The 25738-nt window shown below is 40.4% G+C and overlaps 1 protein-coding gene across 4 annotated transcripts in view; it reads left to right on the top strand.

Annotated features, from left to right (window-relative positions):
• The window catches only part of RHBDD1 (rhomboid domain containing 1), a 112476-nt gene that overhangs the window by 29730 nt on the left and 57008 nt on the right, over positions 1-25738 (top strand). The gene's annotated exons all lie outside the window — the stretch shown is intronic.

Genomic DNA, 25738 nt, shown 5'->3' on the forward strand with positions numbered 1-25738 from the left:
TTTGATTATTATATTTCTTTGTTCTCCTTTACTCTAAGGCAGCCCTTCCACCTTTGTACTTTTCCATGACATTGGACATTAATGCCATGGAAAATTTTTGAAGAGACTAGGTCTCTTGTTTTGTAGAATGTCCCACGTTCTAGATTTGTCTGCTGGTTTCCTTGTAAGGTGATTTAACTTGTTTCTCTGATCTCTGCATTTCTGTAAACTGGAAGTTAGGTCTAAAGACTTACACTGGGTTTTTTGGCAAGAGTACTTCATGGGGAGATGCTGTAGACTCCATCCATATTGCATCCCATCAGAAAGGCTAATACCAGATTGTCACAATTAGGAGTTGTGAGTTTAATCACTTGATTAAGGTAGTCTCCCTTATGAGGGTACAGCTATCACTTTATAATTAGCAAGTATTCTGTGGGGTTGATATTGGGACATCATGCGGACAGCTTGTTCTCAGTAACCTTTGTCCTGATGGGTTAGTATACATCTCCTGATCCTTATCCAAATGGGTTATTTTGTGGTGTGTTCTGAAAGATGATTTTCTGATTCTATCGTTCCTTCTGCATTTACTACATGGGGTAAATCCAGGGTTGGAGGTTAATAGCCAAAAGCAAGGAATTGAGGAAGGTAAGTGTTCTGTCAAGGGCAGATCTTGGTTTCTCGGGCTTGAAGCTTATTCAATTTTGTGGTTCCTCCTTAAGCAAGAAATACAAAATTAGAAACAGAAGTAAAAATTTTAAATGAAAAAAGAAAGCACAGCAATTTACACATTTTTAAGAGCTGACCAACACTATACACATTACAAAACCCATAAAAATAGTATTAACTCCCTGGCATGCCTCTGTAATATTTTCTCCCACAGGTTTTTCTGCGTACTCTTTGATCTTTGCTTCATGTGACAATAATTTGGCAATCGCGTTTCTGTAGAGAGAACAGCATGGTGCATCAAAATCATTTTTTTATTATTAAGAGTTTAGCAAAGCTTCTTTCACAACTTACTGTGTAAAGTTTTAGAATTGTCAGATTTGGTGGAACCTCTATTAAGGTATTTTTACGTATGAGCTGTAAAATTGAAGGACTTTTCAAGTTTTCTTGTACCGTTTTCAAGTTTGTTGGCTGTTCTTTGAATTGAGTTGAGCATCATACAAGATTTATGTGGTCTTCAGTGGCATAGTACAAGATTTATGTTTTCTTCACGGATACTGAAAACGGCATGCTGTGTCAACAAGGAGTATTACCTTTTTACGATTCATTCTTCTTCATTAATTGGATTACCAGAAACCCAAGCACTTATTCATTACTTCCATTGACAGCTTTTGATATGATTTGAAAATATTTGAGAGCTACAAACACAGGAATTCTGATAAAGTGTATTTTGCAGGTTTCTCCAAAAAGAAAAGGGAAGTGGATGGTGGATATATAATTTCATGTACTACATTATCTAGTCTATTCCTGATGGAGAATTTCTGTTGTCACTATGTTTTAATTATTAGGAACTGAATCCTCGACTTAGAGTTTACCAGCGTGGTAATTGGAAGAATTTTCCAGACTCTGAGTTCTCATTCCAGCATGCTGACGCTGCCGGTGCCGGCTGCTTTAGGACTCTTGACAGGACTGTAGGAGTGCCACATCTGTGCCTCCTGTTACAATTCTAGTTAAGGACGCATAGTGGGTATTAAGAATATTTCTGGAAGCCACTTCTACACAGCAATGACTAACAGTGACTTAACCTGCATCAAAATGACTGTGAACCACATAAGTAAGCCCCACTGAAACCAAACTTAATGTATGTTCAATTCGGCTTCTCTTTAGTTAAATCCCAAAATGTCTGGGGCCACTCCAGTGCCACCTGAGCTGGGAGGAGGTGTGATAGAGGGGAAGTTGGAGTGGAAAGAGATAGACGTTTTACCCGATTGTGGTTAAGATACGTCACTTTCACCAATTTTTCACAAAAGGATGGCCTTGTGGACCCGTTGCGTGGACCCGTCCCACAGCTCTGCAGGGTCCCTAAGAGGGAGGGCCTGATGCTCCCTGAGCTTCTTGGCACATCCCCGCTGGTTTCTGTGCAGAGGATTGTCCTAGTGGTGACTATGGGGAAGGGAAAGAAAGGAGACCGAAGAGGCCTGTAGACTGTGGGCAGTGGAGGGATGGAGTGGAGGTTTTGTCAAGTTTGAAAACAGCCCTGTGAATAGGAATTGGTATCAGAAGACAAGATGCGGAGTCTGTTTTACTAGTGAAATGGTCCAGCGCGTGTCTGTGATGCTATGAAACTGAGGAATGGTGGAATAGGAGGTTATTGGAGTCAAGGGGTTGTAGGTTTAGCTGTTGGGTGGATGCCTACACGGGCAGTGAGATAACCTAGGACAATGAAGACAGATTATTCTAGAGTCCTCCATGGATGTTGGAAAATAATTCTATATGCAGATAATAGACAACATCTGTAGTAATTTCTCCTTGCTTCTGTAACTAATTACCACAAACTCGGTGGCTTAAAACAACTGAAATTTATTCCCTCGTGGTTTTGGAAGCTAAAAATCTGAACTCAGTGTCACTGGGCTGCAGTCAAGGGCCATGGCCCCTCCGGAGGCTCTGGGGGAGAATCTGTTCCTGCCTCTTCCAGCGTCTGGTGGCTGCCCGCATTCCTGGGTTATGGCCAAGTCACTCCAAGCCCTCCTAGGCCCATAATCTCCAAGTCCTTGTCCTTCAATCTAGTTGTAGAGGGCACAGCTCAGGTCCAAGTCCAGTCGCCATTTTCAATGTTTAGTTGCAGGGGGTGCCGCCCACCATCCCACGTGGGAATCAACCGACAACCCTGTTGTGAAGAGCTTGCGCTCTAGCCAACTGAGCCATCCAGCCGCCCCTGACCTATCTTAAACTTTGAATGCATGTTTTACTCATACATAATTTTCTAATATCATGTATTGGTCATTTGGAAATATTAGTTCACTGATTATGCAAACCTTATAAATAATGACAAATTTAATTATATAGTATCAAAATATCACATTTGTTAATATCTTCACCAATCTCATCAGAAATGTCTCTAAGTATTGGGAAGCTGTCAAACTCAATGGTAGTTGGTAGAATTTTTCCAAAATTCGAATTTTTACTTGAAAGCTCAGATTTATCACTGACAATGAATACCTTCAGGGTTTTTTTTTTGTGTGTTTTTTTTTTGTGAAGGCTCACTTTGTTTATCTTTGATAAAATGTGTGCCATTTTCCATGTATTTAAGCATAGTCTGTCAGTTTTTCTTTTAAGTAAGCATGGTAGGGAGTGGTCCATGAAAACAGTGGCTAGTTCAGTTCATCTCACAGCTCAGACAACTGCACTGGTGGTTCACCTGGAGATAAACATTTCACTTTGAGATACAGCTGAAGTGCTTTAAGCATATTTCCCATTTTGCCACATAACATATTAAAAAGATGTGTGCTAACATTGATATTTTTTAAAAATTATTTTACTGCTTCATCAAAGATATTCTTAAACAAAACTTCCACTTTTTTTGGTTTGTTTGTCTAACCGAGTGTGTGGCTGTGAGGAATACCGTGGCTATTGGTGCCGTTTGGGGCCACTGCCTCGTCTGATTCATGCTAAGGCATCAGCATTGGTACCCACCTTGCTTTTGTGCCACCAGCACAGATGTCAATGCAGCGAAACAGGCAAATAATGTCTTGATGTTGTTATGAAAATAGTTCTGACTCTGAGCCTCCTGAAGGATCTCTGGGACCTCCAATAGTCCACGGAGCACACGTTGAACATTGTGGCTCTAAACTCTCAGGCTCCCTCCTGAGCCACTTGAAGGTTTCTTAGATTGTAGGAAAAGAGAGTTGCTGATGTAGAACCTGAACAACCTCTTCCAAGGGAGCTTCATGTCATCAGGGATCAGGGAGAGAGGGGTGCAGTAGAACGTCTGTGAAAATCTACGCAGCCACTGACGTTGCTAATTAACAACTGTCAGGGTGAACTCTTTGTCCAAAGGAGAATGGCTGCTTCTCTCTTCCTGTGGAGATTGACTGTAAAACCCGCCTGTGTCCCATACAGGACAGCATTCATTGGGCTGCATGGAACTACCATGCTCCTTTGCGTTCTCTCCTTGTCTCTGCTTACATGTTGTCATAAGGTGCTTCTGACATAGTTATCTAAAATGCAACCTGCAGTTTTTCCGTCCCCAGTAGCACTGAGATCGGGAACGCGAAAGAAGAGGACAGTGAGTTCAGCAGGGTGTTACGTTTTGAAGTGGAAGTCGACATGCATATGGATCTAGCTACATAGTAGAATGTTGGAGCTTTGCCTTGCAAATTAGGAAGGAGGCTGGGGAATTACTGTTTAGAAGGGGACTGTCACACCATCTCCTGTTCCACGTGTTTGTTTAGTACTTTTCCACGCCACCGTCAAGAGGTGGCACCCCGAATTGGGTGGATTTGTGACTCGCTATAACCAGTAGACGGCAGCAAAAGTACCACATTACCTCTGAGGCAGGCAGTTTCTTGCCTTGTGGGCTGAAACACTTGCCCCTGGAGCCCACATAAGAAGCCCAACTGCCCTGAGGCCACCATGCTCCGAGGAAGAGCCCAGCCACCAGTGGCATCAACACCAAACATGTGAGTGAATGGCCTTTAGGTACGGCCTGGAGTCAGCCCGGCCTCGGCATGGTGGAGCGGAGACCGCTGCCCTCTGTGCTGCTCCTTGTACGTTTCTGACCGACAGAGACTGAGGCGAAGGAAATGCTTGTTGTTTTATGCCACTACATTCGGGGCGATTTGTTCTGCGGCAGCTATAATGGCAACAGTGAGGCTAATGAAAAGGGAAGGGGGAAAGGAAAATGAAACAAAAAGAGTACTAAGGACAGTGTTTGGGGAGTGAGAATAGTTGAAGCAAACAAGAGCGAAGGATAGAGGTTTGGTGATGGGTCCACACTGAGACGCTGCGGCACCGTGAGACCTGGTGACATCACCCCTCAAGCAACAGGGCTTGAAAGGAGTGGTTTTCAGCTGTGGGTTCTAACCCTTCATAAGATCCTGAAATCGATTTAGTGCGTCACAAGCAGCATGAGAGAGAGAACACAGAATTAGTGTTAAATGTAGGAAGCATATTATTTCAAGGAAATTTTCTTTGAGCTCTATGTGTGTGTGTACTGGGTCAAGTCGAAAGTGCGTTTTCATGGTGGGACACAGTACAGCTATTTTGAGAGGTGTTCCTTTAAAGCACCTATTAGTTGCTTAAACTAGAGTTAAATATACGTGTAGGCTCAGCATCATTTTAGTGGACTAGATAATTAGATTGCCAGGACTTTGGTGGCAGTGACAACAGGCTGTGATCACAGATTTCTGCTGGTTTATTGTCTTTTGTTAGAATGAGTGTTGTATGTTCACAAGGCTCACGAATGGCTGTGCCGGTTCTTGAGCTATTACAGCTGTCTGTATACGGAGATGTGCGGTTACCAGCCTTAGACTTTCCCTAAATCAGAAATACTGATCCGTTATAAACAACGTTGTTAATAAAATCCTTTGAAAATTCATGGAGGAGGGGTTATCTGGAGCAAAGAAAATGAGGTGTAAAAGTTAACACATTTTCCCAAAGGTAAATGTAATGTTCTTTTCTAAACTTTTTAAATGTAGAAGCATTACCAACAGCTTAGTAGAAAAGAAAAAATAACCAAGTGGATATAGGGTTAAGATCTATAAATGTCTAACCACTACACTGTACACCTGAAACTAATATAAGATAATATTAAATGTCAACTATAATTGAAGAAAAAAATTTAAAAAGCTATAAAGTGAGGGTTTGTATAAATAAGCAGGTGAGAAATATGTAAATCCAATGATACCCAAATGAATAGTCTTGAGGCAGAAAGCTTTAACAGGAAGGGCCTGACGGGTGAGAGCTCAGGGAGGACTGGTCTCCTCAGGGTTGGGGCAGTGTTGGGGCAGCTCATTGAGAGGAGAGAGGGCCTCTGTCTGGGGTTCATGGTTTTCAAGGATAGGTTAAGTTGTGTTTCAGGAAGTTATGCCAATTTATTGTGTCATTTGTGTCAGAATTTGTAGCACCAATTGGCCTGCATTGGGTGTCATTTAAAAACCACTTTTTTAGTAGGTGTAATGTGATGTTGCCAAGTTGCTTAGTGTGTGTAGCGGTGTGTGTGTAGGTATTTGTGTGTACACAAGTGTGCTTGTTTATTTAGTGTCCAGCTGAGCATTTTCTGAGGCACTGGTTTTCTGTCTCTATGGCACAGTCACATCGTTTTTCTTTGTATCTAGTGGGACTGTTGCATTTTCCTAATAAGCTTGAAGGATGACAGGTGTATGTATAGAATTGATACTCACCCTTTGTCTTATTTCATGGAAACATGTTTTCACAGCCTGTAAAAAAGTGAAGTTTGAATCAACATTCCAAGAGCGTGGAGCAGATTTGGTGAAGTAGGGGAATTTTTCTCCTGCGTTCCTTACTTGTCCATTTGTACGTTTCCTCCCTCCTGTCTTTACAGGCTCCCAGAAAAGAAAGTTATATGAGTCTTATAAGAGAGTTAGTTCATTTGACTGTCTCCCAGGAGGGCTCACAGTTGAAGAGAACTCAAGGTGAGAGCAAAGCAGTGATTCCCTGGAGTTAGGTTTTATGAGATGAGAATGAGAAATTTGGAGGCAGGGAACTTTCCTTCCCAGTGGAATTGGAACTCTTTCAGGGAAAAGGGGTGTGTAAGTCATCTCTGGCTTTGGGGCCCAAACCTGTGCACAGAGAGGACACCCAGCCCTGTCCAGCTGGACAAAGTGACCAGCCGTTCCTGACAACTGTAGGAAGGACTTCGAGCTGAACAGGAGGCGCGTTGAGAACAGAAAAGACAATTTTATCTGACTACTGAATTTTCTTCAGTTATTCTCTTTGAAGAGATTTAGTATAAAAATTCATTTTAAAAATGGTTAAATTACATAAATAAACTGAAACGAAAGTAGCAGCTAAATGAAAGTCCAACCTAAGTTCGCAGCTCCTAATTGAAAGAAGGACGTATTCATTAAAGCAAGGTGAAAACATAAACGTATGATGAAGAAAACAAATTGCCCATCGTCTCCCAACCAGAGAAAACTGCTATTAGCGTTGTGCTATCACACACCCCTACCCTCAGGCACAATTACATTTTCTACCGTTTCACTTCATTTGTTATACATACAGTTCTTCAAAAGCCTCAGCTTTAATGGCTGCATCATGATGCCTGTTGTTTGCTTCCTTTATTTTTTCAGTCACCGATTTTCACATACCTAATTTTACACACTGAGTTTGCTACCTAATCATTCAAATTACAAGTGAGGATGTCTGTCAGAACATTATTTGCAAGTCTTGGCTCCCAGGTCTGACTATGTCCGTGGAGAAGATTCCCAGACATAGAATCATGGATTAAGGGTTTGAACTATTTTCATGGTTCTTTGTACTTATTACCAACTTACTGTCTGTAAGATACAGTCCACCGACAGCATCTGAAAGTGCCAACTTCTCCACTTCCTGGCCAGTCTGAATAGTCTCTTACCTTTTTTAGAAATTTTATAGGTAACAAAAAGTATTTCATTGCTGTGATTTACAATTTTCTTACTAGTGAAATGGGACACTTTTTTTAAATAAGTTGTATTTCCTTGTATGTAGTTTGTGCCCTCTATATATTTCTAAGAAGCTATGATTATCTAATGTTAATGATGGTGATATAAAATTCCAATGGGCTCAAATTAGTAAATTATATAAACTAGGAGACCTTAAGTATACAGTACAATTTCAGGTTTCATAAATAATAATTTAGACAATGCTTATGGGGAATTTCTTTTATTGCTGTTGTTAATAATCACTTATTCTAAATTACAGTTAAGAACTGGATGTCTTTTACACTGAAAATAGAGAAATTACATGATGGATTGTTTGGGAGGAGATTGAAGACATAGGTTTTATTTATATGTGTATTTTAAATGAGTTTTATTTTTTAGAATGGTTTTAGATTTGCAGGAAAACTGTGCAGGTACATGGAAAGGTCCCATGTAACCCACACCCAGTCTTGCCTAATTTTTATCTTAACATTAAGTATGGTACATTTGTTACGATTAATGAGCCAATATTGACACACTATTAGTAACTAAAATCCACACTTTATTTGGGTTTCCCTACTTTTTACTTAATGTCCGTTTTCTGTTCCAGGATCCCACCTGAGATACCATGTAACATTTAGTCTTCATATCTCCTTAGACGTCTGCCTTAGCTCGGGCAGCCATAACAAAATGCCATAAACTGTGTGGCTTAAGCAACAGAAATTCATTGTCTCACAGTTCTAGAGGCTAAACGTCCAAGATCAAGGCGCCGGCCTGGTTGGTTTCTGGTGAAAACTCTCTCTCTTCCTGATTTGTAGCATTCTCACTGTGTCCTCACAGAGCAGGGAGAGAAAACATGAGAGGAGAGCCATTTTGCTCTCTGGTGTCTCTTATAAAGGTACTAATGCCATCACCAGGGTCCCACCCTCATGACCTCATCTATCCCTAATCACCTCCCAAAGGCCACATCTCCAAGTACCATCACCTTGGGGAGTTAGGGCTTCAACATATGAATTTGGGTAGGGACACAATTCAGTCCATAGCAACTCCTCTTGGCTGTTATAGCTGGTTTTATTTCTAACAAAGAGTTATAAAATTTCATCCCTGAATGTCTGTGTGTATGAGTGTTCACTTCCTCTCATTTGTCATGTGTCATGTGATTCAGCAGCAGTGTTCAATTAGCCACATAGCATGATTTCTAAGCAAGTTCTAATTTAGGTGTATGAACCCATACTGTCTTCTGTAATTGGATAGCCCTGCCGTGGTTTCATTTAAAAACGTATATGTCATGCACAGAGGTGGATATGAGAAATTTCCGTCCCAACCAGAGCACACCAGTATGGAAGACTCCTGCTGGCTTTAAATTAGTCAGACCTCCTTTAGGTCCTGCTTTACCCACCTGGCTGGCTCAGAATTACACAGGAGAGCAGTAGGCAGAAATAAGGAAGCAGCTGTTTTTTCAGTTGAACACGGAGTTGTCAGAAATAAGGTTCACTACCCAGGTTGAAACTAATTGGCCATCACGCTGTGATGTAATTGTGGGAGTGTGGATGATAGCACCTACCTAATCTGTACGTAACTAAGCAGGCTTGTTAATGATCAATTCTGGTGATGGTGACAGGTGCAAGACTTGGGTTTACTGCATTGGGTGTCTCAGGTTATGACTGACGGTTGTTTTAAAAAGATCCGTTTTTTAAATTGGAGAAAAGTCATATGTCCTGGATTAAAAGGTGATATCAATAAGTGTATCTTATTAAATTGAAGAGCTCTGTGTAATGTGTTTTACAGAAAAAGGGTGTTTTTAATCCCAAAAGTTAATTACCAAATGTAGCAATTATTTTGACTTGATTTTTTTTTTCTTACTAATATTTTTCTCATTAAAAAATAATGAACCCTATGAAGCACATTTAATTTCCTTCGGAGCATTTAGAATATTCACTTTGGCCTATTTAGATTTTTTTTTTCCAGGAGACACTATTGGAGATAAATGTTATACAATTAAATATCCATTCTCAACTAATAAGATGATAAATCACATCTCTGGAGATTTCTGATGTATTTACTTAATCCTTTCCATTTCAGTATAAGGAGGAATGTTTTTAAATAGAAAATGCTTTATATTTGCTAATTTCCCCCTTCCTCTTCTGTAATATTAAGTGTTTTTAGTTAAAAGTTATGGAAGTTAAATAGGCAAGAGGACTGTTTTTCATTTACATTCAGGTTTGGTTCAAATTATGCAAAATGCAGACAGTCTGTGCTATGAATTGAAATCATTAGTACATCAATTATTCTGTGATAACCATCTGAGAACAGGCTGCAGACTGCTGAATGTTCCTTCCATTTCAAGTTGGCTTCTCATTAGCTTATATGAGAGATAAAATAATTTGATTCTAATTTATCTCTCTTTAAATGGACATTGCTCCCCTCTGAATTCAAGAAGAGAGCATTTTAATTTTATAGTCATTTATAACACACAGGTCAAATAAATAACACATTTTATTTCTAGCAATATATGTCTCTTTTATTATTTATATTACAATAGTTCCTTGATTCTAAAACATGTTTTTTTTCCCCTTTTTTTTTGATAAAATATGCCACAAACAGAATAATAAATAAATAGGCCACATCATAATACAGATAACATCAAAAATTAGTAGGGAAAATAGGGTTATTTAGTAAATGGTACTTGAAGAATTGTTTAATCATTTGGAAGAAAGTAAAGTTAGAGCTTTCCCTTACGATACTCCAAAACAAATTTTTTATAAATTATGTTTAGAAGACTTAAATATAAAATCTGAAAAATGTCTAAGAATGTGAGGGAAAATTTTCAGTTCTTGAGTTGGGACGAAATTTCTGGGCATAAAAACAATGAACATCATCTCAAATGGAGGAAAAGCAACAAAACTTATTTTCCAGATCCAAATACATTATAAATTGAAACAAAAGGCAAAAAAGTTAGAAATAAGAAAAAGAGGATCACATCTCTGTGATGAGCAATAATAACCACAAGAATATTACCAGTAGGCAAGTGGACAAAGTCAGTGGACGGTGTACAGAAAAAAAAAATCAGTGGCTAATAAAACAAGAGCTATATAAACTTTACACCTTTTAATTCAGTAATTACTTTTCTAGTAACCTGTCTAAATTATAAATAACCAGAAATACTTTAAAAAAAACTGACATAGCTGTTTATTCTTATGAAGCAGTAGAAAACTGGAAACCACTTAAATGCCCAATAGTAGGTAAATGATTCAATATATCAGGATGCAATGGAATATTATACAGCCATTACAATGTTATTTTTCAGAAATTACTTTAATGGAATTGTAAAATTCTCAAAGTAAGAGTAGAAAAGTAGAATATAAAATATTATTACAATCTGATTTGAGTTTTTTTTCCGAAGCAAGAATAGTCACTAAAAGAACTAGAGAGAAACTTGTAAAAATATTATTAGTGGATGGTTAGCAAAAAGTTATGGAATTTTTTTTTTTTAAATGTTTTTTTGCCAAATTTTCTATCGTGAGCATGCATTATTTACAGTAGAAAAATTGAATTATTAAAATATAAGTATATAGCAACATATTTTCACAAATCTTAATTGTTTCTCCCAACTTCTACGTGGACAGGCGTTGTCACCTCTCTGTCCTGTTTGCTGCTTATCCTCAGGGTCTAAAACCGGGCTTAGCACATCATAGTTACTCAAGAAATCTATTCACAAACTTTTGTTGAATAAAGCAAGAGGTTGGGGTGATTGGCCCAACAAATAATAAGGAAAGTGTAAAATAGCTGGTTATTGACCCTAGTCCAGAAGTCGAGAGTGAGCTATAAGGAAAGAAATCAGGTCCAAAACCTGAGCACAGAACTACAAGGCAAAGTCTGGGATTCAAACAAGAACAGGGAAAACTGAACATTCAGAAGACTTGAAAAGGCATCTCAACTGGGCTGGAATGGGTGAAGCGCCCCTAGGAGCCGAGCAGTGCGTGTCTGCCGTGCACAGGGGGGCCACACGTCCCTACATGAGATAAACCAGAACTGTGTACTAGGCTACACAGGTAGTCCCCCCGCCTCTAAAACCACAGAGATTTTATAGACCATATCCTCTGATCGCAAAGTAATAAATGAAGGCTTAAAAAAACTAAATCTGAGCAAAAGGAGAAAAAAAAAACCATCCCAGCAATCATAATCACTTAGAAATTTAAATACTTGATCAAGAAGAAATTGAAAAAAAAGACTTTAGAATAGTGAGAACATTCCACATCAAACCTGTGGGCTGTGGCAAACTCTTAAATGCTTTTTATAATAATAGCAAGAAAGTTTCAAAGGACGTAACTTAAACTCTCAAGAAGCTAGAAAAGTAATAAAGGATTAGAGCAAGGTGGGATTGATAATGATAAAAGCAAAATCTGAAAAACTAAAAAGGAAAACAATGATAGGATTGATCATTGAAGAGCTGTCTCTGAAAAGACAAAGTAGGCCAGCTTGTGGCAGGTTTAATATGAAAAGTAGAAGGGAAACTTGAAACAACAATAGATATGAAAAAGAAGATATAAGCATAGATATGGAGGAAGCTAGATCAACTTCCAGAAGGATCTACATTTTGAGAGGGGACATCTTTTTATTTTTCTGTTTTAAGAGATAACCATTTGTGTGTGTGTGTGTGTGTGTGTGAAAGCTTTGGACTAATTTATTAACACCAAATTTCCTTCTAAAAGAAAACATCATGGAAATTTTGTGATCCAAACAATATTTACTATGTAAGTTTTAAAGTCTTTTGAGTTTCTCCGATATATTCCAACTGCTGCATCACGATTGCATGAGAAGTTGTAGAGTTTATTCTATCAGTTCTAACCTAGAGAACACTCAGTTATAGTGTCAGTTTGTGGAGGACTTGGGACCCTGTAACCTTGGAGGACTGACTCCCAGTGTTTAACTGCCATTGTGCAGACTTCGATGAGCCAGTTAATTTTACTTTGTGGGTGGTATGAACTGTATGATACACACCAAGTAATTTCAACTCTGAACAAAGGGTCACATTTCCTCCCATTCCTCTCAAGTGATTTTGTGAAGTGTGATGCACCGGTAGGTAAAAATACTTTGGGACTTGCTAATGAAAGACAGTGCGTACAGAATCTGCTTTTCTAGCACATATTTTTATAGATGTTGAAAATGCTGTTGTCAAATAGTATTTTAAAAACTGTCAGGTAGGTGTGTGTGTGTGTGTGTGAAATTAGTTTTAAATAATTCAGTACTAAGCGGGCGGCAGAAAAATGGCTTTGTAAACTTGCAGTGCTCTTTTGTACTGAATATACAAGTAGAGTCTATGAATTAAAAATGAACACTATCTGATCCATCTTTTTACTAATAACCAGTGGTGTGTTGATGGAAATTCACTGTTACTGGTTTTTTGTTTTCTTTTGCATTTTCCTATTAGAGAATTGCCTTATAGTCATTTCAACGTAGATACTACACGCGTACATATGGTAAAATAGGTTTGTAATATTAAACCTTGTCTGGTTTATCTAACTTGAAGGCTGCCTCGTGGCAGCCTCCTTCCCTTTTCCTCCCTCCTGTGTGCTGCTGAATGAGAAGTGAGGACAGACCAGGCATGGGAGACAGTTCCTTGGAGGAGGGGTTAGAATCCTCAGCTTGCCCGTCCAGCCTGAGAGTTGCTGAGCAGCATGTGGAATATTAAGTCTCCTCCCTAACTCAAGAGTCTAATTTGTAGATTATTATGAGCCTCGGCCGTATTTCTCATTGACTCATTATTTCTGACTCTCATTTTGCTCCCGATCTTCTCATCACCTGTTTCTTCCTACTACCAATAAATAAAGGTGGTTTTTCTGAAGGTAGAAAACTGTTTTCTCATCATCATCGTCATTAGGACTGTTACTGGGTTTTGTTTTCCTCAGTCAGCATTTTACACTAATAATAGTGGTATTCGTCATATTCTGGAGTTTTCAACTCTCTCCTCTGAGTTTCTCAGAGTTAGGCATTAAGTGACTTTCGTAACAAAAGATTTAAGGTGTGTTTGCTGTGATTGGGAAATGAGTGAGGTCACAGCCACAGCAGTTGGAAGGTTCTATTAAGACACAAGAGGGGTGAAAATAACTGTCTAGGAACACAAAGTGGAAATCTTTTTGCATCGTAGTAGGCATTTTTTAGATTTCCCCTAAGAAACGGTAAAATTTCATTTAAAATTCATAAATTCCACTCTAGTGTGTCCCTCTGCGTACATGGTGCTATGATTCTTGAGCATGCTGATGACACCGTTTAACACACATTGTTTGTGATGGCATTTCAAATACTGCAGAGCTGAGTCTGCGTATTCCCTCTGAAAAGACTCATCAGAGCTGGTGTTCCCCTCCTGGGTGTCGGTGGACTGCCCAGCTAGTGAAAAAGGTGTTCTTCATAAGCTCCTCCTTACAGGTCTTTATTTTTAATGATGGCTCGAGGTCCCCCTTTTGATCTGGATTTCATAGCTTTTTGCATGTTAGTTTCAACTGAGTTTTGTTAAGATTGACCTAAGAATCTATAGTAAAACGAGGACTAGCTGAGGAAAGGGCTGCTAAAAATCTTAGAGTGTAGTAAAGGAGATTAAAACCACGTGGTAAAACAAATCTTTTCGTAGATCTAAAGAAGGCACGTATTGTTTTTTGAAACTTTTTGTTGAGGAATGCAAATCAAATCAAAGTCGATGTTTTCATTATTTGGAAGTGTTTTGTGAGTCGAAACGTGATCCATTATATTGTTCGATTGTGTTACATGAACAATTACATGGCTCCTGGTCATGCTTTCACAGTCTTGTTCTCATGCTCCTCATTTGCAGATTATACGTCCTAATTACTCGTATACTTTCCCAGATGTACAGAGATTGAGCAAAGGCAGGCAGAAGATGCATTCCTCAGTCAGGGAGTACCAGGGACGTCTTCATTGCTGAACTCTCCCTCTTTAACACACATTTATTGAGTGCCACTCCCTAGCTCTCTATTTCATCACCCTGGCCCTTGGTTTTTCATCTTTCTCTGAGCCTCAGGTCCTCATCTGTAAAATGGGACCAACAATAGTACCCATATCCTGGGCTTGTTGGGAGGATTAAAAAGGTAACACAAGGAAAGTTCTGAAGTCAATGTCAAGCTCATTGGAAGAGCCTCCACCCCTTCAGTGCCCCCAACTTGTCTTGTGTGGGGACGAGAAGAATGGCCGATAAAGCTCAGGCCAGTCAGAGCATATCAAGGGCCTTCAGGACCACGTAAGGGCTGCATCCCCTGGGAAGTATTTGCCAACAACTTAATAAAGTATCTATGGATTTCAAAGAGCTCTTTAATAGAGATAGTAAGTCAGTACTTAAAATGCGTTTCTCAGTTTATTATTCTTGTTGTCTCCCACACATGAGGAATGGAGCTGTGTCTACTACATGGGTGTAGGTTCTGGGAGTTAACTCAGTGACGTGAACACCGGGGTTGATACCTCTTCAGGGTGGTAGCATTCTTTCTGACTCTTTTATTGGAATCCTCAATCCTAAGACTCCACCTGGAATCTTAGTCTACACGGGAGCTGAGTTAGCGTACAGCAGGATTCTCTTTGAGACTCTAAGAGCTGTTGGTTCCATGTTGCCTTCATCATCTGTGGACATCTCAGTCAAGATTCTTTTGGTTACAATTTAAAGAAGCCCAGCTGAAACTTACTTGATCAAAAAACAGGACCTCTCTTAGCTTACCTCATTAAAATTACAGTGCTGCACGTCAGGGTTTCAAAAACATCTGAGGTGATGGGATTCGGGGGTTCCAGCAGTGTCATCAGGATTTTGTCTCTATCGCTTGGCCCTATTTTTTTTTTTTTTTTCTGTTTTGCCTTCTGTATGAGTCATCTATTGCTGTAACAAATGTAGGCGCTTTAAACAACACACATGTATGATCTCATGGTGTTTGTGGGTATGGAGCCTGGGCACAGCCCATCTGGGTCTTTGGCTTCAGGCTTTGCCAACAAAAACCGAAACAAAGAGATCAGGCAGCACTGAGGTCTCATCTGAAGGCTTAACTGGGGCACGATCTGCTGCCAAGCTTATGTGGTTTCTGAAAGAGCTCAGTTCCTGGTGGGTTGTTGGACTGGGAGCCTTGCTGTCAGCTGTCAGCCAGAGGCTGTCCTTGCCACTTGAATCTCTCTCCTTAGAGCAGCTTACAACATGGCAGCTTCTTTCATCAAAGCCAGCAAGGAAGAGTCTGCTAGCAAGGCAGAAATTGCAGTCTTATGGAATGTAATCATGGAAATGGCATGCTGTATTCTAGTGGTTAGAAGCAAGTCACAGGTCCCACGCATGCTCAGGGAGAAAGGAGTATGACGGATGTGACTCCCAGGAACCAGGGGTCACCAGGGCCCATCTCAGAATCTGTCCACCACGGCTTCGTTCTCAGGAAAGCTCTCTTCACATGGTGACAGAGTTGACCAACAGCTTCTTACATCTTACATCTTCCCAAGGAAAGCAATTCTAGAGATAATAGTTACTTATTTCCTCAGCATCCATATATGTATGTGTACCTTACCAGTTGAGATTCTAGGTTGGAAACAGTGGAAATCAACTCTGGCAAACTTAAACACAGAGGCCTTACTGGAAGATTATCAGGTAGCTTTTAGAATTGTTGAGAATACTGACATACTGGGCTGGAAAACCTGGGAGAACTAGATGGACACTTGTTGCCACTGGCCGTAATTTCATTGGACTCTCATCACTACGTTCCAAAGATTAGATACAAAGTGGTCCTATCTCAAGCCTTCATTAGGGTTACCTTTGCTCACAGACATTCAACCTAGTCGGGTTGCGTTAGAGGAACAGGTTCTGCTCTATTGGGCAGTTTTCAGAACTGTGTAGCTGGTGGTTCTGTGCCCTTGACAAAGCTACTGCACAAGCAGTCTGCGATGCCAGTGGCACGCCCAAGTCTGTGAGTCACACAGTAGGCGGGGCATCTAGAGTCAGAATTTTGATTCAGACCAGATTTAACCACAAGTAGAATTTCATTTTTCTGAAATTATAGGCTAACTTTATGATCCAGTTTTGTTTCCCGATCTTTGTGTCGGGCTAGGGACTCAGGGATCACCTCAGCTCTTGACTGTCGCCGTCTTCAGCCATGTGTATCTGACTTTCTTGGATATGGGGGCACACTAGCTGACTTGTCAGGTTTTTATAAGTCCAATGACCTTGTAAATCTTTTGAAGTAAGTTCATATGTTTCCTTGCATGAATTTTGAAAGCTAAACTTACTCTCTTGCAGCATTACAGTTGAATATATTAAGACCAATTTACCAAGAAGGGAAACAGATGTCACTTCTATGGAGGAATTTGTAGGAAGAAGAAGAATCTTGCCCACACTACACTCAAAATGGTTTTCTCATTGGCCCACGATGGCAACTTAAGTCTTACCATTAGAATTTGAACTTTGGCTTAAGATCAATGGTCCTCCAGCCTCAACACAGTAAAATCACTTGGGGAATTGAAAACAACAGAACCAAAAAATAACCAAATAAATGAAACAATGTCAGGGGCTGTCCCACCCCAGCACAATTTTGCAGCACTTCTGGAGGTCGAGTTCCCGGAGCTGTAATTTTAGAAACCTCTTTAAGAGATTCTTAGGTGCAGCCAGGGCTGAGAACCAATGGATCAAGACTGCCCCCTGGGAAGAGCAGCCCTTTCATTCATGGTACGGGGTACTGGGAAAGTGTAGAAGTCATTTCCACAGTTCACAGGTGAGACTTCCCTGCGGCCCTTTCTCCTTTGTGTGTCCCAGTGATGAACTCCCATCCATCAAGGTCCTGTAAGCCAGTCTCTTCCTGCGGCTTCAGACTGTCCAGCTACCCTAGGGCCATGACACATCCAGTTGTGACTCTACTTCTGAAAATACCTGTGAAAGGCTAAGCTCACAAGAATATCTATTTGCTTCGTAACAGTAGCACATGTTAAAAGCAGGCTATAAACAACCCAACTTCTCTTTCATATTATATTGACTTTTGGGAGGTGATATGCAAATAATCATTCATGTGGTACCCAGAAATATTTTGTCGGTAGTAATAGCAGATGGCAGAGCGTTTCTCACATGCCAAGTTGCATTTATGCTACCACAGTGCAATGTGGAAGTGATCACGGCCGCTTTCAAATATTCTAACTCCCCACATGCGTCTCAGTCATGGTGGGAAGTTTTCTTGCCTATCAGTTCAATATGTTGTAGATTTAGTTGGAATCCTTGGAATTTGTGCATAGTATAATCACATGAGAAGTACTTTGAAAAGAAATCTTTTTGAGGCCTAACGATTAAAGGTCATCAATTCAAGAAACATTGAATAAGCATTTGCTGTGTGCTTAAGCCAGTGGTTTTCCACTGGGATAAGTGGCTTGGTCCCCAGGAAGGATTTTGGAAAATTGTGGGGTTGTTTTCAATTGTCATAATGATTAGCGGGGGTGCTACTGGCATTTGGTGTGTGTGCAAGGCTGTCCCCTACAACAAGAATGGTCCCTTCGCCCCCCTCTCACCCCCCAATCTGTTGAAAGGACCTTGATGTAGGTGAAAAAGCTGTTTATGATTATCCAAGCTTGAAACCTGATTGTGTTGTTAACATAAACACAAAGGTTTTCATTTTTTGGCATGGATTTTGTATACAGTGACTTTTCCAGGAAAATTATAAAGTAAATTGTAAATATAACTTAAGGGAATATTTTTCTTTGTTTGGATTGAAAAGTTCTTTACCCTGACAAAAAATCGCGTCACGGTGGAATCCTGCATGAGGTGTGTGTCACAAAACGCCCGTCTGTATCCACCTGCATTTGTTTTTCTCACCTTTGTGCAGGTTCCATGCACAGGTGCAAGCAAAGAACCACTTGATGTGTCCTCTGGTTGTGCCTGAGCATATATAGTTCATAGGACTTTATTATGTTACCTTTTACATTTTTCTTACTGTTACTCGGGCATTATGTTGAGCTGACAATGTGTGTGCGTGTGTCTGTTTTTAAAAGTATGTGTATAGACATGTTATTTATAAATTTTGTTTCAAGAAAACAGAGGGAGCATTACAAAACATTTGGGTTGGGTTGAAGGGGCCATTGGGAGCCACGCGGTGAAGCCGCAGCCAATGGCCAGGAGAGAGCAGAATGCTGGGGGAACGCGGAGGATACTGCAGGGGCAAGAGGGGCAGCCCCCGCCCACCTGGTCCTGAGGGAAGGCGCTGGCCAGGTGGGATCTGGCGGCTGTTTCACCAAGGCTTAGCTGGGTGATGCGTGTGGCACAGGGCATAGTGCATACAAAGTCCTGAAGGGTGGACGTCTGGCTTTTGCGGCTGGCTCGAGCTTGGGGTGGCATCGGGCTGGGGGCTGGCAGCAGACAGAGAAGGCTCAAGAGGCAGGCAGAGGCCCATAATGGCTTTAACCAGCCTTGTTTGTATTTTGTTCTAGAAGCACTGGGGAGCTCCCAAATGGCATGTGGGTTGGGATCAGGCTTGCTTGTTAGAGACACGCTTGTCATGGTGTTGCAACACCCTCTTCCAAGGTGCCACCATTTTTCACTTGGACTCCATTAGCTTCCTTACTAGTCTGGTTACACTGCTCATTCTTGCCTCTCTAGAGTCTGTTCTCCAGACAGGTCACTCTTTAAAATTCTCCGTTGGCCGCACAGTGTTCTTAGAAAACAACCCAAATTCCTTCCCATGGCACATAGGCCTATATGGGATTTGACTTCGGCCTCTCTTTCCAGATTCACTTCATGTCATAGCCCTTGGCCGTACCCCTTGCTCACTGTGCTCCAGACACCTAGTAGCCATGTCAGTGTTTTTAAAACACCAGGTTCTTCCCTGCCTCACAGCTTTTATATATGTGTTTTCCCAGCCAGAAGCTTCCGTCCTCACGTCAGGGCATGCTAGCTCCAAATCCTATGGATGTCACCTTAAATGCCACTTACGGAGCCATCCCAGACCAGTCTAGGGAAGGTAGCCTCGCTTTCTTACATTTATCACAATGTATAGTTATACACACATATATATAGATTGTAAGGTCCGTGAAGCAGTGACTCTGTTTGTCTTATTTATGTAATAGTCAGTAAATACATGAATGAATGAATGCTACCTCCTTGAACCAGCTCATGGAATTGTCTCGCTGCCAGGCTGACGGACATGGAATTCAGAGCCAAGGAATTGCTCGGCATCACCTATTATCTAGGAAGCTCTTTTGTAAAAGAGGCTTTTCCTGCCTTTGCAGCATTCTTGGTTTTGCCCACATCATGTTTGTCTGGGGCTCAAGTAAATGTCAGTGGTCAGTTCCCAGCCCTATGCCTCAGGTGGGTACCATGTTAAATCAGCACGGACAGTAGAGGTTGCATTGCCAATATAGCTAACCTTTGGGGAGATATAATATTGGAAGGTGGCTAGTTTTTACTTCTGTGGCCAAAGGTGGCAGGAGGGGTTCATGAAGGAGGTATGGTAAAGAGATAGATCATATAGACTAAGTACGTCCCAAGTTGCCATTGCTAAACATGCGTGCTGGTATCGTGGGTGAAGAACGCATCAAGGAATAGACAACTCTTTGAGAGCAGTTTATCTGGGGAAGGAGCAGTGCTATCGGGATCTTTCCTAGTGGCATTAATGTGCGATAACCTGAAAAAATTCTCACATCTTGTTGATATAATGCCAGTCTGAGACCATTTATTGAGATCCCCAAACCACAGAACTTCTGATCAGCTCAGTCCCTCCCTGGTGGTAACTGCTTTTGCAGGAGGAAATTATGGAACATTCAATACAATGGGTTATCTCTGCGGACTAGCTCTACCTTCCCTTGGTCTCTTACCAGGTCCAGTTCTGTGTCTCCATCAAGTTTCATCCTTAACGAAGTCATTCACTCTGCATATGCTGTGAGATTATGTTCTAGAGTAATACATTTTCTGCTTTCTGAGCTCTGCCGGAGAGGGCAGCCTATTCAGCTGTGGAAAGAATTGGCCATTTCTTAGAGGAGGACCTTTACAGCTTGTCACAGCTTTTCCTTTTGACTCTTTAACAGTGTGGCACATGAGAGTAGGAAGATTTTGCAGGATCACTTAGTTCAACCTTACAAGTAGCCTCTCAAAGGAGTGCGGCATGACAAGCAGAGCGCTGTGTTGTGTTAGTAATACCTGCATGTAGTCTGTCTGTATAACCGAAATCCACAGTATCTTTTATCTAGCTTTGAGATAGAGTTGACATATAACTCACATAATATCTTAGTCTTAGTTTTGTTCCAAAATTACCTTTTCACCTTCACTATCCTTTAGAAGTAACATGTAGCAACATTGATTGAATTTTAAATTTTCATTGTTTTTGCTTTTGGTTTTTTGTTTTTTGTTTTTCTATAAACACGTATTGAGTCCCATTCTGTGTTAGGAAATGTGAGAGTGTTGCATATCGAGAGGTCCACAAGCCAAAAAAAAATGGTGGCTTTCTACAAGTTTTCAGAATTGTAGAAAGCCACCAGACCTCAGATTGAAAAAGCATGACAGATGTCAAGGAGGGTAAATAAAACTAATTGACAACTGGAATGATTGTGGTATAATGACAGTATATCCAAAATAAAGAGAAAATTCTTAAAAAGCTGAGCGAAAAGATAGATTGCCTGCAGAGGGATGACTGTCCGATTGACATTTCTCAGCAGCTACAGTAAGTAGCTCCTGTACCTGTCATCAAAATAAGATGATGAAATAAAGACCTCTTTGGACATACAAAGACTAGCAGAATTTTTTTTACCCTCAGCCGTTCACTAAAAGAATTACTGAAAGTTTGATTCTATCAAGAAGAAAATTGAACCCAGAAGTAGGTTACATCATTACAGAGCAATGACACAACAAAGAAATTGGACATGTTAATAAACTTAACTAATCTAAATAAATGCCTGCCTCTGTGTTAGGATTTGGGTACAAATAAAATGTTTTTCCAATTGAGTTTGTAACTATTCAGACTTGGTGCTGATGTCTAAAATTATTCTATTGTGATGATGATTTTCACTTCAGGCAAAGGTTTTTAGCAAGAGGTCCATGGATGGAACGCAAGCCATCTACGAACTTCCTAAAATTTGAGGTGACATATTTTGTGTATGTGTAGTATTTCTGCAGATAGGATTCATGGCTTTCATCAGACATTTAAAGGCACTTAGAACCTGAACAAGTTTAAGAACTCTCCGATTAAGGTATTGTCCACTATTAAAATGAAACTACATCGATACTTAACTTTCTGTGAAGTTGAAATATGATGACCTAAATTTGTATATTGCATCTGTCCAATGTTTGTGGAACTTTTGAAGCCCTGAACACATTTTTCTTCTCATTGTAGCCTGTGCAGTGCACAACGTGTGTGGCTGTACAAAGCAGCGATGTGTCTGGCCCCTGTCACGTTATCTCCCCATCACTGTTAGTATTTAATTATAGCTGTTGTGATTTTCTAAAGGGAGTCACTATTGAGCTATCAGAAGAAATAAAGCTTCTAAGTCACCAAGGGTATAATAATTGGTCTAGTGCTATTGTTTTGTTAATTGAGCACATGTATTATGTCATCCATTGTCCAAGGGCGAGATTATGTTCAAGTAGTATCTCTCCCAGTTGAAATTTGATACCAAGCCAACTATTAGCTGGAGACCATGTGCCACTTGTGTTTTTATAATACAATTGGGATGTATGTGCCTTTTATGTGTGATTTTAATTCCGCTCCTCTGCTCGTCCAGTTAGTTATTGAGTGCTCGAGTCAGGCTGTTTACTGCACTAGGTGTGGTCCCAGATACAGAGTTGAATGTGGTGGTCCTGTCCCCCACAAATTACTTTGACTCAGGGTAGAGGGTACCCTGGCAGGCTATCCCAGGTCCTCAGTCCGAGCCGAAGACCTGGTAAGGTCAAGAGGAACCTGTTGCTAAGAGCAAGGTTTTCCCTGCCTTTCGCTTGGGGTGTCACCTTCCAGGCAGAACTAACAACACACTTTCAGGAGGGCTGTTGGGAAGACACAGTCTTCCTCCCACACCTCAAACATCAAAAGTGTCTGTTTTGCATGTGTAATTAGCATCATAACACAATCTGTTTCTAAAGCTCCTATGGTTGAAGGTAGAGCCCAGACACTGACTGAAGCCCTCAGATGTCTTCTTCCCCCAAGCCCAGGGCCTCCTGGTGACGACTCAGCACCCCCACGGCCAGGGATAAAGTGCCCTCATCCCAGTGCTGCTGGGAGAAGACAGTTCCCAGTCCATTTCCATTTCCTCCCTCAGGACGAGGGTAACGGTAACGGGAATCTCAGAGGGGGAAGGGAAGTCCTTTGTCAAATGGTTACCAACAGCATAAAGTTAAAATGAGCATGTTTCCTTTTTTGTTGGTGGAACTGTCCCTTTTTTGTGTGTAATACTGAGAGAGTCTCAGTTTTGATTAAATAAGATCATCTCTTCCTATTTGTATTTTTTAAAAAAGAACACTTATAGAGCTGAAATGAAATGATCTTTGAGAGTTTTGAGATGGGACTTTCATGGAAAATGCTGAATATTGGAGGATATTGCACTGTAGGCTCTGATCGGCCAGTCTCCCTTCCTTAGTTTTTTGCAATTATATTAGGACCATTAGATTACAACTCAAACTTCTACAAACCCATTTAGAGAGATAAGAAATTCACTTAACTGAATTATACTCTAAATTGTAAATGAAATTCAAGATTGATTGTTTAAATAGTTGGGGTTTTAAATTGAAAATTTTTCCCCATGTTATTTTATAACTATATGATTCACCATAAAGATTGGTTTACAGTTTTTTAAAAATATTTATGTTACTTTATTCTTTTCAGTTAAATTGAGGTTACTATTTTTAAAAAATGGATTCTGGCCTCTTCTTTGTATCCCTCAAACTACCACTTTCTTTGCCATTCCTAAAACTAGTTGCAGAGTATTATTTAGCCTAAAAGCAAAATAAAATCAGCACATTTCTTTTTTGGGGGGGAAGCTAAAGAAAAGTATTGTTCATGCTGTTCTTCCCTGAGAATGGGAAACCAACTGTCTGATCCATTATTTTTATTATCAGGTTACACATACTGTGAGGTAGATTGTATGTGTGGGGGGTGGGGTGGGTGTGGGGGTGACGTCCAGTGTTTGGTATATGAGGGGCTTGTGTGGACAATAGTGTAACTGAATTGGCTGATGGGAAAAGGCAACTGTGCCATCCTGTCTACAGAATATTTCGTTCTTCTTTTTCTCTGAAGGATTCCATTGCCTCCTCTTCTTCCTGGGCGCCCATAAGTCTTTCACTAGCCCTGAGACAGTGAAAATGACCTGCCGTGGTCTGGTCTGTGGCTCAGGGACCTTTTCCCCCGTTGTCTGCTGCTATGTCGGGCGATGCATATCGATTTTGATTGTAGGTGTTGTGTGTCTGTGACTTAAGGTCACCTCCTCGGTCCCATCACTGCCATGGCTCAGGGAGCACTCGAAGTTGAAGATGTAGTGGTTTTCATCTGCTTCCTGGCGCTCTTGATGTAACCCTTCCGCGTCACTCACATCATTCATTCAACACATATTTGAGTGTCTGTCCTCTGCCAGGCACTGGCCTAGGTGTGTGGAAGAGACTTGCATAAGCCACAAAAATCAGGGTGCTCCTGGAGTTTCCACGGACTCCCGGATAACTTCAGTCCTTCCCCTCCTGAAGTGGGAAGTCATTTCTCGAAGCCATGAAAATATATTCATATACATGACCTCTTTTTCAGCTTCTAATTTAGGATAACAGATGAATAAGACTGTGCTCAGGGAGTTTGTAGGAGAGAGACAGACAGACAGGAACACATGTGAACACTTTGCTACCCAGAAGACTGGATCCTTGCTGTAATGAAGGCAGAAACAACGGCTCGGAGGGAAGGCAGTGGAAGAGAGAGTGACTCTTCAACTGGGCCCTACTTTTTATGACTGGGATGCGGTTCAGCTTAGCCTTGTGGTCCCCTGTGAGCACTTAGAGGGTCTGGCTGTGGGGTGGGGGTGGGGCTGGGGGTGGAGGCTACGTTTAGCTGGTGATGAGGGTGGAGGGAAGGGATGGGCAATGCCAAGTGTTGGAAGGCCTAGACTGCAGGCTAGTGCTCTATAAGCAGAGAAGTCAGTGAGTTTCACTGAATGGCAATGACAGGACTTGCCCTCTGTTTCACGAGAGTAACTGAGGGCAGTGTGTGGGCTGCAGTGACAGCAAGAGCTGTCAGGGGGCGGGCAGGGAGAGCTGCTGGATGAGTTTCTTTACTCATTCAACACACGTTTTTTTTTATTAGCAACTTTTTATTATCAACGGTGTATGAGAGTATTTGCCTTCCCAAACTCTCACCAAAAGGAAATATTACTGTCCTTTTAAAATTCTTGTCAACCTGACAAAAATTTGTCTTTAAGTCGTTACTTCAAGTGGAATATCTTTTTCTTATTGATTAGTTGAGCAAAAGTTAATCCTTGATCTAGTCAAGTTTCGTGTAATTGATTCTATTTTGATAATTTGTATTCATCTAGAAAATTTTCCATTTTATTGAGATTTTTAAAATTAAATTTATGGGGTGACATTGGTTAATAAAATTATATAGGTTTCAGGTATATAATTTTATAATACAGCATCTATATATTACATTGTGTGTTCACCACCCAAAGTCAGTTCTCCTTCCGTCACCATATATTTGACCCCCTTTCCCCTCTTCTGCCTCCCCCCAGCCCCCTTACCCTCTGATAACCACTAAACTGTTGTCTGTGTCTGTGAGTTTTTGTTTGTTTGTCTTGTTCATTTGTTACTTCCAGTTTTATATCCCACATATGAGTGAAATCATATGATTCTCGACTTTTTCTGTCTGACTTATTTTGCTTAACAGATAATCTTAAGATCCATCCATGTTGTCACAAATGGCAGTATTTCATATACATTTATATATTTATATATATATATATATATATTTATATATGTGTTTACATATATATATATATATACACATATAAATACAAGGAAAACCCCTACTAAGTATATGTTGAATATATATAAATATTTATATATTTACATATATATATTTGTATACTATATATATATATTCAACATATACTTAGTTGGGGCTTTCCTTGTATTTTATATAAGTTATTACCAGTCTTAGATGCTATTTTAAGAAGAGTGGAACCAATTTAATGCCCTAACTCATCTTTCAAGCTTGAAGTTT

The sequence above is a fragment of the Rhinolophus sinicus genome, chromosome 17, assembly GCF_057876585.1.
Source record: "Rhinolophus sinicus isolate RSI-liver-muscle chromosome 17, RSI-T2T, whole genome shotgun sequence".
In the NCBI taxonomy this organism is placed as follows: Eukaryota; Metazoa; Chordata; class Mammalia; order Chiroptera; family Rhinolophidae; genus Rhinolophus; species Rhinolophus sinicus.